The sequence below is a fragment of the Vespula pensylvanica genome, chromosome 1, assembly GCF_014466175.1.
Source record: "Vespula pensylvanica isolate Volc-1 chromosome 1, ASM1446617v1, whole genome shotgun sequence".
NCBI lineage: Eukaryota > Metazoa > Arthropoda > Insecta > Hymenoptera > Vespidae > Vespula > Vespula pensylvanica.
The window spans coordinates 18,306,344-18,322,279 of record NC_057685.1 but is presented as its reverse complement, the minus strand read 5'-3'; the positions used below and the strand labels follow the sequence as shown (position 1 = coordinate 18,322,279).

The window sequence follows — 15,936 nt, the reverse complement described above, 5'->3', positions numbered from 1 at the left end:
AACAAGAGAAAGAGAGAGAAGATAGGCACGCAGTAGTCAGGTTCTTTCCTACGAAAATTATTATAAGAATAAAAGTAATGAGAGGGGTGTGAGCGGTAGGCGTGTCGGATGATACTCGTAACTTACGAATTCGAGGTAATTAGATGGGCAAACAGTAGCAAGAGTGTGTATGTAGCATCCGTTCGAATATATAGCAGCTGTGTGCGGATTTCTGCATATGAAGAACAGAGAGAGAGAGAGAGAGAGAGAGAGAGAGAGAGAAAGATATGGAAATAGAAACAGAGAGACAGAGAAATTCGAAGGTCGACCAAAAGCGTGCGTAAACTAAAACGTACAAGAGAAACGAGGATAGATGCTACGACCAAGAGGAGTAAAAGAGAAAGAGAAGAGAAGAGAGAAAGAGAGAGAGAGAGAGAGAGAGGGTAGTAAAGAAGGACGGAAAACGAAAGAGGGTTCAAACTACCTCGGTTCATTTCCATAAATACTGCCGTACGGAGTGTCTACATAGCCAGCGGGTCTGACCGTCCCTACGAACGAGAGAGACGCAACGTTCTCTACCACCCAACGCGAAGAGAAAGAGAGAGAAAGAGAGAAAGAGTAATAGAGAAAGAGAGAAAGGTAGATAGGATAGAGAACGAGCGAGAAGCGAGAGTACCGTTAACGGTGCGGAAAAGAAGGGTGAGAAGCGCGGAGATATCGTTCCGTAAGCGCGAATTAAACTCCATTTATTTGACACCGATATCGCATTTCGCGTCGACCCAAAGCACAACGCTTTTGTATAGTATATTTTCTCTTTCTTTCTCTCTCGCTTTCTCTCTCTCTCTCTCTCTCTCTTTTTCTCTATCTATCTATGTATCTATCTTTTTTTTCTTTCTCTATCTCTCTTTTTCTTTCTGACTCTCTATCTCGCTCTAGGTCGTTATAACGCAATGACATTGAGAAGAGATAAAAAGAGAGAAATAGAGAGGGAGAGAGAGAGAGGGAGAGAGAGAGAGAGAGAGAGAGAAGAGGAACGGGATAACAGAAGCTTGTCCATTTAAATTACCCTTTTTACCGCAATTATCCTGTTTTGTTTTGATTCACACTCTCTTTGCCTCTTTTTTTTTTCTTTCTTTCTTTCTTTCTTTTTAATTTTCCTTTTTCCTCCCTTTTACATTTTTTATTTTGTACCTTTTTATTTTAGCGTACACGCAAAACGGCTTCTTTTGGCATTAAATATCATGGAGTTCTTTCGACCACGGAATCTACGTTACGCGGTTCTATCCCTTGCATCTCTTTTTTTCTTTCTCTTTCTTGCTTTCTTTTTTTCTTTCTTTCTTTCTTTCTTTCTTTCTTTCTTTCTTTCTTTCTTTCCTTCCTTCCCTCCTTCCTTCCTACCTTCTTCCTTTCTTTCTTTCGGTTGTATTATCTCGTCGTTTCTTCCGTAATCTCTTAAATTTCGTTAAAAAGAAAACGCGTGCGTGCAGGAACGGTATCGCTTGGTCGTAACACGAGCGCGATCTGTCTCGTCGATACGCATATAAAATTTCTTGTCTCGCGGTACCAAGTATACAATGTATGTGTACACACTCACACACGCATATGTATATAATGCGGTGGAAACTCAATATCAAAAATGAACGGTGACGCGTCGGTAAACAAAATTATCGCGTATCGAGAGTCTCATTTTTAGAGCTGATCGTTTTAATGGAGGAAAAAAGAGAGAGAGAGAGATATATATATATAGAGAAAAATATTTGCTCAGCATTTGTAAAAAATTGATCGAGAAAAAGCGATTTAGTAAATCGCTAAAAAAAGATTATTGGACGTTACATTTGGGGGGTTAAAATTACGGATATACTATTTTCAATCGGTAATACGATGCGCTTAGGTGTACCGCGCGCAGAATTCGCGCTTAAGTGCTCGTTTTACGGAGCTCTTCGTTCTTCGAAACAGGATCCTTAACGGTTCTCGTCGTAGTATTAATGTCCCCGAGACGAGAATACATTCTCGGAACTAGGACGCGATAAATTTCGAAGAATTCGATAATTCCGTTTTAATATGATTTTATGCTCTCGGAGAGAACGGTTTAATCGATATTGGCCCTGGAGGAGAAGAACCGGCCGTACGTTGGTATATACATACGTACATACATATATACATACGTACATACATACGTACATAGATAGATATATATATATATACACCCTTATATTTTCACAGCTCGTTCTTCGGCAGCTCATTTTCGCGTATCGCCTTTTCCACGGGGTTCCGACAAGTAAAAATTTATGGTCCGTACTTAACGTCCAACGAAAAATAACTAATCCCCATCGCAGTATCCACATCTCTTACATCACGTTTCTTTCTTAAGAAACAAAACAAAACAAAACAAAACAAAAAGAAAGAAGGAAAAAACAACAAGAACAAAAAGGAACCTATTAGGGTGATTCGACGAGAAGAGTAAAGGTAGTTTTATCCTATTTGCTTGGGCGTTTCATAGTTGGCGTCGTTTCGCCGAGAAACTTGTTTTCCGACGATAATATATCGACAACGGTAACCAAGCGTTCGACCTAAAGCGCTAAAGATTCGCGAGAAGCAGCTAATCTCTCGTGGTAGTCGATCGGGCACGTTCTTCTTCAACGAAAGCCTCCCCATCGTCCAAGTACGCAATCAATTTTTCTACGAAACTTAGCCAAGTTTACGTCTAAGTAAACCGTACAGCTGTGTACAGTTGTACTTGGCTAGTTTGTAATAAGGTAACCGAGATGAGAGAGAGAGAGAGAGAGAGAGAGAGAGAGAGAGAGAGAGAGAGAAAAGGGAAAGAGAGAGAGGGAGAAATATAAGTAGAAAGGAACATAAGATAGGAAGAGAAAGAATAAGAGAGAGAGAGAGAGAGTGAGAAACGAATACGATGCAGGGGTATAGTAGGTACCCCTGGGGTGTGATAGTCGTAGGATGTATGGTTATTGGGAGGCTGGCGGCATCGATTCTCACGACGAGGGAGCCACAGATCACCCGGAAACTGAAACTCCCGGTGTAACACCTACGTACATATTCTCTATCCTCTTTCAATCCCCCTTTTGCGAAAAGGAGCTACATGTTCGTTCTGTCTAGCTCGGCCCTCTCCTGCGAGTTCCTTTTCCGTACAAAGGATAAATACTTTATTAGGAACTGGAACGTTCACCTACATCACGTCCGTTCTTTCTTTCCTCTCCCTTCTTCTGCACCGATCACAAATCGTTTTCGAATACATCTTCGGGAATGCCGATAAGTTCTTGCTTCGAGAAATGCGAGAAAGAAAGAGAGAGAGAGAGAGAGAGAGAGAGAATTCTTATAGAAACACGATCGATTTCTCGATCGATCGTAACTACGTGTATACGCTTTTCCAATCCTTCGTAGCAATACGATACTTGGCTTCGAAAGGAAACACGATTTGGCAAACTAACATCGAAATTCGATTTATGAACCGAAACTACTCGAACTCGTACCATTTGCGAAGGACAACGACACAATGTATAAGGAAGAAAGGAAGGAAGAAGAAGTAAGGGAATTTGTCGACTTGAAGGACAAGGATTGGCCGATCGTGTGACGGGTAACAACAGCATCAGTAGTAATAGCAGAGGTAACAGTAGCAGTAGCAGTAGTGGTAGGAGCAACAAGGCAAGTAACGTTTCTTTCGAAGAGAGCTAAGATCTTAGCGATCGAAGACTTTGGGATGGATCACCGCGATGACGATCGAGAGACGATACGATAGAGTGAAACGTTTCCTGTTGTTAGATTGAGATCTTCTGACATCGAGAGTAACGAAGGGAAGGACAATTAGGCGATCGGAGGGATCGATAGGTTCCTTCAAAGGAGATCGTATACGAGGGAGATACGTACATACGCGTGCACGCGCATACACACACACGTATATATATGTAGAGAAAGAGAGAGAGAGAGAAAGGAACAGGATTGCGGGATCGGAGAAATGATCGCAAACTTCGTGTTGACTGTGTCCCTCAAGCCACGTTGGCAACGTTCGATGCACGAGCCCTGATTTTGCCCCTCTTTAGATGGATACGCGACACACACACACACACACATACATACTTTGTCTCTCTCTCTCTCTCTCTCTCCCTCTCCCTCTCTCTCTCTTTGTCTCTCCTACTCTGGCATTACTTACGGATCCGCAAACACGAGAAGGTTGACAAGCGTTGTACACGAGAGCGAGCTATTGCCGCGCAATTGACCTCATATACCCTTGGTATTACAACCGTGTACGATATTAGATTAGATTTCACGAAATTGTACGGCAGACTCACGAAAATTACACGGACGCATTAGACGCCTGCGGCGACGGCGATGGTGGTGTAGTAGTAGTAGTAATAGTAGTGGTAGGGATAGTAGTGTTAGTGATGGTGGTGGTGGTAGTGGTAGTGGTGGTGGTGGTGGTGGTGGTGGTCTATGGTGGTGGCAGCAGCAGCAACTATGACGGCGACAACGCAACGGCACGTCTCCTCTCTGTCTCGCTACGTTTCAAATGAATGGCGGATTCCAACGATACACACACGTACACACATATCTACGTACACACGTAAATGCATACGTACGTACGTACGTACGTACGTACGAGTGGATAGGGGTGAGATGAAGCGGAGGCTATTTGTGATATTTCGAAATCCCAAGGCACGCGAGATATATAATAGATATGAGAGGGTTGGTTACCTTCTCATTCAAAACTCCACGTCCGTTTTCACGATTAGAACGGATAAAATTGTGCGCTTTGGGTTATATACCCCTGAAGATTATTTCCGACACCTTTCCTCCCTTTCTCTCTCTCTCTCTCTCTCTCTCTCTCTCTCTCTCTCTCTCTCTCTCTATCTCTTTTTCTATCTATCTATCTATCCGTCTATCTCACTTTTCTTTTTTTTTTCTCTCTTCCTTCTTTCATTACTAGATACAAGAGATAACTGTCGTTCGAACTGGGTAATGTTTATCGAAGTTTTATTTTCCAGGTAGATACGAAAATTTACGCGTTAACCGTGCCGAGTGTTTACGCGAGCGATCGTTACAGAGAGCCATGGGATAAGAGAGTCTTTTAAAGTAAATAAACATTAACCGACCGAGATCTCGAGAAAAACGAGTCAGTCAGTCAGTCCTTTGTGTACTTTCGTGCTGCACGCTTGTTTATAGGCACTCGTTTCCTCTTTACTTCTCTCTCTCTCTCTCTATCTCTCTTTCTCTTTCTTTTTTTCTTTCACCCTTATGGTTCACGTCATTTTAATAGAATCTTCCTTCGACTACGTACACGTAGAAAGTAAGTAATTATCTACGTACTTTTACATAGACGTTTGATCCAAGCAGGTCGGATACATTGTTAATATCGATGTTAATTCGTCGTTAGTAATACGAAAGAGAGCGTTAAGAAGTTTAAGTTCTGACCGAATTAGAAGTGTTTTGAATTACGTGTTCGAGAGAAAGACAGAGAGATAGAGAGAAAGAGAGAGAGAGAGAGAGAGAGAGTAATGGTACTCGGTAAATTCGATACGAAGAACCTCGTTTAGACACAAAGGCTGTGATACTGTGACAAAGCACGAGTGATGAAACTTTTCAGTGGCTGTTACAACGCGAAGGCGAGTTTGTAACTCGCATTACTCTCTCTCTCTCTCTCTTTCTCTCTCTCTCTCACACACACACACACTCTTTTGCATTTGCCAGAGTGCAGCTTTCATCGGACGACGCTTTGTTACCTGAACGATCAACGATCTACTACCATTTTGTTGGAAGGGATCTCTCTTCGATCTTCGATTAACTATACGATACAGTAGGTATATGCTCGTAGTTGTAACTATTGTTGTTGTTGTTGTTGTTGTTGTTGTCGTCGTCTGTGTTGTTACTCTTTTTAGCTTACCTGTAACAGAAAAAATAAAAAAAAAAAAACGCGTAAATTAACTATGTCAATTTTTAATCGTAAATAATAATAGTATCGTAAAAGCAACAGATATGGAATACGAGCTCATTGATATGGAATATTTGAAAATCTGCTAACAATAAATTTTTATAACAGCTCGTGGCACTAGCAGCGTATTCTTTAATTAATTTTTTATTCCATTTATATATTCCATATTAGTAACCCCGTTTCGACGATGGAAAAAAGTATTATCTTTCTAGAATTTTTTTTTCCCCTTTTTCTTCTTTTTCTTTATAAAAAAACCCGACGAGGTTATATCTTTTTCTTTCCTTCTCTCTCTCTCTCTCTCTCTTTTTTTTATATATTCCTTGTTTTTCTTTGAAAAAACTAAACTAATTTGTTGAAACGTATATCCCTTTATGAAGCATTGCGTATTCTTTTAAGGAAAAAAAAAAAAAAAAAAAAAAAGAATGTTAATTTATTTTTTATGCATACATTACACACACACACACACACACATATATATATATATAAAACATCGTAAATTCGACGTTTCCAAAAAAATATTCCATACCGAAATATACTTTGCCGAGTTTGCTTTATTCGAAAAGATATTATATCAAATAATAAGTATTCTGTACGAAGAGAAAAATCAAGAGAGAAAGGGAGAGTACAAACAAGATCTAACTCATTCTCTCTCTCTCTCTCTCTCTCTCTCTCTCTCTCTCTCTCTCTCTCTCTCTCTCTCTCTCATTCCCTCTCATTCCCTTCTAATCGTTCGAACCATTTAGAAAAGGTCGAAGACAACTGCGAAAGCATTTCGCGTTTATATCGAGCACGAAGGTAAACTTTGGAGATAGGATCGTTCGGAAGTGTAAACGACGGACGTTGGAGATAGAAAAAGCCTCGAAGGACCTTTTGCCTTAGTACGAAGCGTTAACAGATCGCATAAAGATTACTAATGGAGTCCGAGACGGGCGAGGCACGTTTGTATGCGAGTTAGTATGTAGGTAGATGGGTGGGTGGATAGGTAGGTAGGTAGGTAGGTAGGTAGGTAGGTAGGAAAGTACGATACTGTTTTTTGCAAGGTAGATGTACATGTACGTGTGTATGTATATAAAGTGTATAGCGTACTTTTACACACGTATCTCTCATTCTCTCTTTCTCTTTTTGTGTGTATATATATGCGCGCATTAGCGAGTTAGCACTCACGTAGAGAAGAGCACAGAAACGTAGAAAATATACGCGAGTAGGAAAGAGAGAAGAACGCATTTTAGACGATAGTGGTTGGCGTTGCTCACGGTTGAGTTTCTGGAGTCTGGCTGATTGGGAAACACCCAGGGGAGTCGTTTCGTCGTCGTCGTCGTCGTCGTCGTCGTCGTCGTCTTTCTCTTCTTCTTCTTCTTCTTCTTCTCCTTCTCCTTTCATTCTCTTCATCCTTTTAGATTCTTTCTCTGTTTCTCTTTCTTCCTTTCCTTTCTCGTCTTCTCTACTCTTCTCTACGATCTCCATTTCTCCTCCTTTATCACCATCTCACACCATCCCTCCTTTTCTCTATTCTTGCTAGTTCGGCTCCTTCGTTTTGCCTCGTACGATCCCCGATCGTTTTACGCGCCGACTACATACGAAGAAACGAGTGTAAATGGCGAAGCTGAGTAGTAAGCGAGTCACCCTGGTATATTATACTACTCTCTCTCTCTCTCTCTCTCTCTCTCTCTCTCTCTCTCTCTCTTCTCTTTCTCTTTCTCTCTCGTTCGCTCACAACGCAAAGAACCCTTGAAAATTGTAGAACTTGGCGAGATACGAAGAAGAAAACGAGTCAACGGAGATAGGGAGATCGGGGACCTGAGACCTGGGACCGGGAATCGGGGATCGGAGGGTGTGTAGGAAGAAACTGGGAGGAAACGACGACTACGATCGAATGTAGAAGTGGAAAGAGGGAGAAAAGACGTCGGAACGAAGCGAGCCTCGTTCGAGTTTCGAATTTCGCGTCTCTACGACATTTTTAATAAATTACGAGTACTACGGGTATGCTACGTTACACTTCTCTCTCTCTCTCTCTCTCTCTCTCTCTCTCTCTCTCTCGTTTTCTCTCTGTCTCACTCACTTACTCACTCTGAATAGGCGCAGAGGGAAAACGTTTATGGAGCCTTTCGAATGAATTTGTCATTTTCGTGAACGAGAAGAAGAGCAGCAGTAGGTAGTACCAGTACCAACAGTACCAACAGTACCACCACCATCAACAGCATCAGCAACGGGTTTTCTCTCTTTGCGTTTAAAGCGGTTAAATGCTCGGAGCGGTACAATTTCGAACGTACCTACTTCTTAAAATGTAAAAGTTGTTTTTCCAACGACGTAAAACTCCGGAGATATACGCGAGCGGGGTAATGAAAAAGAAAAGTTTTCTTCTCGAACGACTCTTATCTTCGAAACGGTTTTTACGGTTCTCTCTATCTACGAGACACGCCACTTCGTCCTTCGGACCCGGTCTTTCCTTCCTTCCTTCCTTCCTTCCTTCCTTTTTTTTTTCTTTTTCTTCTTCTTCCTCTTTTTTTCCTTCCTCCTCCTCCTCCTCCTCCTCTTCTTCTCTTTTTTCTTTTCTTTTTAATAGGAAACCCGCGACGACATGTTGTACGATACATCGCGGAGCAAGTTTTTCACTCGAAGATGGATGAATCTTATATCGTGAAAGAGGTTTAAGCGTCGCAGCGTCCTCCCTTTCTTTCTTTCTTTTTTCTTTCGTTTGCTTTTCTCTTCTTTTCTTTTTTTTTTTTCTTTTGTTTCTTTTTTCGACACACTCCACGAACTCGTCGCGGCTTGAAAACGTTGACTTTGCCAAACGATTTTCTACCTTCTCTTTCAAAATGCAAATTAATAATCCTATTAAGGTAAGGAACGCAGAGAGGTCGGGCCTCGCACTAAGACTACTTCCAAGTTTACGAAGAGACGATCGTAAAAGCGAGGTCGGAAAGCGAATTTCGTTAACCCTAAATTCTGAACGTGAGCACATTGGGTGGACTCTCTTTCCCTTTAATCGGTGCTGCTTCTGCAAGAGGAGGTGGGTGGTTTGTGAGAGGAGTGAGAAGGGGTGTTGGAATATCGTCGAAGCGAATGCGTGACAAGATCCTATTCAATCGTAACCGCGACTACGGCTTACCATAAATTAGACAAAATTAGCCATAAACTTTCTGCCTATCTACCTACTTAAACGGAAGCTTGCTAAGCTCGTTTATTTTCTTTCTCCCTTGGTTTGCCACGTATGGATGGAATATCGAGCGGTGAAGTAAAAAAAAAAAAAAAAAAAAAAAAAGAAAAAGAAATAAAAGAAAAAAAAAAAGGAATATTCGATTTGAAAAGTTGAAAAATTGTTTTCGTGGCAAAAACGAATTCGATGGTATCGAATGAAATGAAAGATGGAGGAAGAAGAAGAAGAAGAAGAAGAAGAGAAATAAAGAGAAAAAAAAATTGTGAAAAAAATAAATAGAGAAAAAAGAAAACCCATAAAAACGCTTTACCGCGTTGAGAAAGAAGTAAGAACGATATATATATATATATATATATATATATATATAAAATATATATATAGGTAGGTAAATATGTATATACGAAGTTTGCAGCTCGACATATAGTTTTCTTTTTCGAATGAAAAAGAAAACCAAGGGGAGCTTTTATTCTACGTCTAGATCCGAGATATGGTCTCACCATTCTCGGATTAATATCGTTCGCGCTCCATAAAAAGATCTTAACGGGAAGGTTTCTCGCGCGACGACACAAAGGGAAAGGGACGGACGCGCACTCGAGGAAAATTGGGTTTGGCCCTTTCTCGCGAAAAAGCAGCTTGACTCCCAGGGAATACGTAATGGCCGCAACACCGTCGTGGCTCCGTCGTTTCCGCGTGAGCTTAACCTAGCTTTTCTCTCTCTCTCTCTCTCTCTCTCTCTCTCTCTCTCTCTCTCTCTCTATCTATCTATCTCTCTCTTTTCCCTTTTTCATTCTCTCTTTCTCTCTCTTTCTCTCATTTTCGCCAAGAGTCCAAAAACTTTTCTTACATTTACTCTCCTACCTATTTATCCGATTGAATTTTCTACCGTTCGCCTTTCGACTTGTTTCTCTCTCTCTCTCTCTCTCTCTCTCTCTCTCTCTCTCTCTTTCTCTCGCATACAGATACACGCACATACATATATGTATATATATATATACATATACACAGAGACAGATTTTCTACTCATAGCGTGTACAAGCCTTTTCTCTCGACTCGTTCTCTCGCTTTCTATCTTCATCGTATTCCTCCTCCTACTCTTTTACCTTTTCTTCGAGCGAGCGAGTAACGTCGAGGAAAAGGAAGCTATTCAGCTGGAAAAGTAAGCGTTCCCGGATTAATAACGTTTGCTCGGTAAAGATCTTAACGCGAGGCGTTTCCCGCGGAGTCGAGCTCGTACAAAAGGGACACCCAGGGTAGCCAAGCAGCCAGGCAGTCAGCCAGTCAGCCAGCCGAAGGAAAATTGGGTCTTGCCAGTTTGCGGAGGCTGCTCCCTTGGCTCTACGAGTTCCTACATTCTCGTGGAATACAAAATGACCGGAGACGGCACCGACTATACAACGACAACGACAACGACAACGACAACGACGACGACGACGATTTCGTAGAGAAGTGTTAGCAACACTTAAGAGTAAGAGCGAAAGAGAGGGACAGAGAGAGTCTTATATGTTTACTCGCAAGGTAGAAAGGCAAAGACCTTCGAGTTTAATAACGTTTCAATGTATACGTCTACGTTACTCTATGAAAATGCGTGTACATTCTGATGGTGCGCTCGCGTGCTCTCTCGCACGTGCGCGCACGCGCGAATCAACGCGTGCAAGCACAAGAAAGAGGAAGGGTCGTTCGGTCGAAACTTGGAACACAAGGGTGAGTTAGAGATGTTAGAATATATATATATATATATATATATATATATATATATATATATCGAGGAGCTAACACGACGAGTCCCTTGCCTACTACCCTTTTATCCTTATGGAGGTGGCGAACGCGTGTTATGTGCCTGACATTTAAATATCGTACCGAAGGCCAGGGACTTTAGGGCGGTTACACTACTATCGATTGCGATTGAAGATAGGGTTCTTCGTCTTGAAACTCCCTTCCTTTCATTCTTCTTCTTCTTCTTTTTTTTCTTCTTTCACCCTTCTATTTTCTTTTATCCTTCTCTTACTCGTCGTCTCTTATCGTATCTTCTATTATTCTCGTTGAGGTCAACGAGAGATTTCTTAGTACCAGCTAAAGCTACATTGCTGATGATATGCAATCTGGAGGAGACAGTTTCTTTCTTTCTTTCTTTTTTTTTTTTTTCTTTCTTTCTTTGTACCATCTCTCGAAAATATCAAATAGATAGATATGTCGATGATATATGGGCGTGGTCGGAAAAGAAAATTATATATATTTTTATTCGGTATCGTGCGTGTCGGTATCACGAAAGAACAGCTCGTTGTCCGAGTTTTCGGTTCGTTTAGATCACTGTGTATAAGTAGTACTTACATACACCGTCGAATAATCTCGACATACGTACAGTCAGATAGGAATTAAGACTTCCGTCGATATAACAGCACTAGAAGGGGACAAGTTTCAGAGTTCGGAGTGGATTGCCTCATCGAGTCGGTCGTTACGCGTCTGAGAATTTGTCTAGTGGCCGATGTAACCATTACGAAGTAGTCGAGTGAAGTTTGTAATGACGTTGAGGTGGTGCCGTCGTTACACTTTAATGGATTCTTGGTCTGGATTTGGTTGGTAACTAAAAGACATCGGACGACTGAGAAACAGGACATTGTGTCGTCGATTTTATAATTATTAGGCTTCGTTCAAAAACGAAGCCGAATATCTTTTTTTATTTTTATCGTTATCATTGTTATTGCTGTTATTATTACTAACGTTATTTGTTGTTTGTCGTTAATATTATTATCGTCGTTATTAGCTACGTCTTTTAACGAGGAAGAAAGTTATTCTGAGATATAAGAAGTAGGCTGGAAATATATTTTGCGAAAAGAATTGTTTTACGACTAAAGTACCTATTAAGTATAGCGTGCAACCGTCTTCAATCGTCAAAAGTTCCTTCATGATGTACAGAAAAGTTAAAAAGAATGATGGATATAATAAAACAAATTCACCTTTTCTACATGATGATTTACGAGCGTTACGTTCGAAGATAATTACAAGTATACCATGTTGTAACCATTTATGCATATATATATATATATATATATATATATATATATATATATATATCTTATTACTTAACCCTACGATAAAGCTTGATAATTTAAGCCAAGTAACATCACGATTATGATACTATATTCATCTTCGTAGACAAGAAATATAGTCGGCGAAGACGGGCTTACATATTTCTTACAGCGATAACTATGTCACAAGTCGCTCCTAATGGAATTATCTGTATATTATCCTGACTCACGAAATCTACGAGGACGTGAGGCTCTTTCCAGACGCGTAGATATATTCTACTATTTATACACGAATTATATACATACATATTATATATATATATATATATATACATTCACACACAAACATATACATATATATATATAAATACATACGTGTATATAAAGATAGAGAACATATCATATGCAATAAAAAATTAAGTTTTTCGCCGATAAAATTACGGCAGCAAAAAAGGCAGTAACCTCTTTCGAGTGATCGACTCGGAAAATATTGGAAAAATTAGTCCGACGCGATTATGTCGTTAGAAGATTAATTAACATCAGAGTAGATATTCCTACGGAGTGGTGGAGGGTGAGAATGGATGAGTGGTTGATAGAATGATCTAAAGGGGAAACGATATAGAGAAAAAACATTCTTATGAGAGATATTCTATTCCACTTGGAAGCTCATAAACCCTACGTTTCAAGTGTTTTATAACCCAAATAACGTGGAGAACGAAAACACCGTTGTTGAACATCGATTTTCTTGAAATCAAAAGGGACCAAAATATAACGAGTGCTTTTAAAATCTCGTTTCGAAAAGAGAAGATAGAAAGAATACTACGACAAACAGAGAGAGAGAGAGAGAGATACTAGAGAGCTAGTTCGCCATCTTTTCAAAACTAGAACTTGTTTACCATAGTACAGTGAAATACAACGATCGTACGATCGAGACGATATTTTGGAGGCACGTGTTACTTGCTTCGAATAACGAAAGCGTCGTGTCAAAAGTAACACGCAACTGGTACGGTACCAGCTGCATTTGGTACCGTACCGAGAGAGAAAGGAACTTTTCTACGGAGAAATTGCTTTAGCAAAGAGCTCTAGGTATTATGTCGAGTTATCGGGGCCAAGCAGCGAAACATTAATTTTCTGTTAAACGGATTTAAAACCGGGTTTAACTTTTCACTAGCATCAATCAACCTCTCTCTCTCTCTCTCTCTCTTTCTCTGTCTCTCTTCCCCTTCTTTCCTTTTCCTTTTTCTTTTTCTTTTTTTTTAGTATTTCTCCTTCTTTTTCTCGTTATTTTTTCTTCCCTCTCTTTCTCTCTCTCTCTTTTTTTTTTTGCCACCACCACTCTTCATCCCCCATCTCACCTTCTTTACTACTCTTTTATTTTTTTCGTCGGAGTTTCGTTCGCGCAAGACGAAGGGGGTAGGTAGAAGGAGAAGAAAATTTTCCATCCGAAGGGAGTTTTGATCTCGTCGACACCGAACAACCTGGCTCGCCGATACCGGCGGCCGCTCTGACGGATCTCCTCTAAATCGAATGATTAACGACCGATCGATCGAAATGACATTTAAAGCCTTCGAAAACGCGACGCGTCCTTCTTCCACGATCGCAACGTCGCAATTAACCGTTTTAAACGAATATAAGCGTCCCGGCTCAACTTTCTTCAGTTTGAACTTTAAGTTCACCGAGTCGAAAACTATCCAAACTGTCTCTGTATATCCTTCTCTTTCTATTTCTCGATTCTCAGTTCTCGAAAGGTTTTGCCGAAGGAATCCAACACTTTTAGGATTCCTAATCAAAGTTCGATAATTTTCTTTCCAAATTAATCAAGACCCGTTTGAATCATCTCCATCGTCTTCTCGAGTTTAAGATAGTAGATGTATCTAACGATTCGACGTATTTTACTTTGAAAGATCAAGCGATCCTTTTTCACGATTCGGTTATTCCGTGAAAACAATATGCCGTCGTTAATAGAGTTTCCATTAAGCGGCGGATAATCCAAATTCTCTTACTAATACTCCTACCACAATTTCATTTTCCATTAACGCCCGCGCCCATCGTGATCGACTGTTCCACGATCATCGGTATTATTCCGTTCCACGCCGCTACTAATATACATCATAATGATTAAACGCACTGGCAGCAACTGCCTAAAATGCCTCGTAAATTAATTAATTAATTAATTTTTTCGTCGGCTCATATCGCATCGTGCGAGGGATAGGGATAGAAATAGGAATAGGTACAGACCCCCTTCGTTATCGGTTACTCATTATCGCTTTGTTGATGAAAAACGTGGCTAATACGACGAGAGGGGTGAGGGGTGGAGGAATAAGATACATATATACATATATATATATATATATATATATATATATATTAATATATTCTAATTACGTGAATTCTATTCGCTAAACGACATCGTTTCTTTTCTTTTCTTTTCTTTTTCTTTTTCTCGGAAACTTTGTCTGACGAGAAAGAGAATAAGAGAGAGAAAGAGAGAGAGAGAGAGAGAGAGAGAGAGAGAGAGAACAGCTGTTAGATTTCATTCTCATAATTCGTCCTAGTACAAAGAGCGAGAACGTTACTTGGAACAGTTTAATTAATTAATATTTGCGTTACAACTTTCACGGTACTCCGAGCGATAATAATTAATATTATAATGACAGGAAAATCCGTGGTAGCACGATTTATCGCCGTTATGGATTCTGGCTAACTGCTAAAGCGTCGGTTAATTTTTTAATTCGCGTAATTGCAGACGATATCTCCTCCTCCTACTACCCCTCTTACTCCTACTCCTACTCCTCTCCTCGTTTCTCACTGGTGGCTCGTTATTTCGCATTCATTACAATATTTCGACGCGTACTTTTCGTTGAAGAAAGAGAGAGAGAGAGAGAGAGAGAGAGAGAGAGAGAGAGAGAGAGAGAGAGAGAGAGAGAGACATAAAGAGATAAAAAGATAAAGATAAAGAGAGAGAGAGAAAGAGAGAGAGAAAGAGAGAGAGAGAGAGAGAGAGAGAGAGATAGCAAAACCTCGGTTATTCGTTCGCCTCGTTTCGCTAGCCTGCACTACGAGATAGCCACTTTTCAAAGTTAATAAATCGTCCCTGTAATTGCCAGTAATTTCTGCAGTTGCTCTACATCATACCGTTAGAAGCGTTACCAACACCGGACTACACTAACTCCTTACTTGTTTTCTCTCTCTCTCTCTCTCTCTCTCTCTCTCTCTCTCTCTCTCTCTCTCTCTCTCTTTCTTTCTTTCTCTTTCTTTCTCATCCTTATACTCCGTCTGTCTCTCTTTTTTTCTTTCTCCTTTTTAACGTCTCTAACTTTTCGTACAACTCTTTGAGTTGTCAAGTTTCGCGGAAAGAGACCAACAGACTAACTCGTTTTCGTTCTCTCGTCGATGAGCAAAAGCTTTGCTTCCTTGCTTGCTTGTTCGTTCTCTCGCTACGAACGAATCCAAGTGGAAGAGAAAGGAGAAAGGGGAAAGAGAAAGAAAAAGAAAAAGAAAAGGACGGAGAAGGAAACGTCGAGAAAATAGAAACCCTCGGATGATTTTACTTTACCGGACTCGAAGAATTATTCTCATACTCGTTGTGACATCATTTAAAAAGATTCAAGATTGCCGAGGTAAAGGGACACGAGCCACGTTGAAACGTTCCTAGAAATGGATGACGCCAGCAGAGAGACGAGTCATTTTCTTTATCCTTCTCGTTCTTCTCCTTCTACTATTCTTCGTTCCTTCTTCCTCATCTCTCTCTCTCTCTCTCTCTCTCTCTCTCTATCTATCTATCTCTTTCTTCTTCTCTCGCGATTTCAAGCTTTCCGCGAATAAAAGCGTCG

At 40.4% G+C, this 15,936-nt stretch overlaps 1 protein-coding gene and 1 long non-coding RNA gene across 23 annotated transcripts in view; both read right to left on the bottom strand.

Annotated features, from left to right (window-relative positions):
* The window catches only part of LOC122631257 (mediator of RNA polymerase II transcription subunit 15-like), a 379,865-nt gene that overhangs the window by 61,422 nt on the left and 302,507 nt on the right, over positions 1–15,936 (bottom strand). The window lies entirely within an intron of this gene.
* LOC122631348 lies at positions 4,846–9,158 on the bottom strand. The gene is made up of 2 exons (XR_006327691.1): positions 7,917–9,158; positions 4,846–5,631 (listed from the first exon to the last, which is right to left on the bottom strand). It is a non-coding gene; the product is annotated as an uncharacterized LOC122631348 (long non-coding RNA).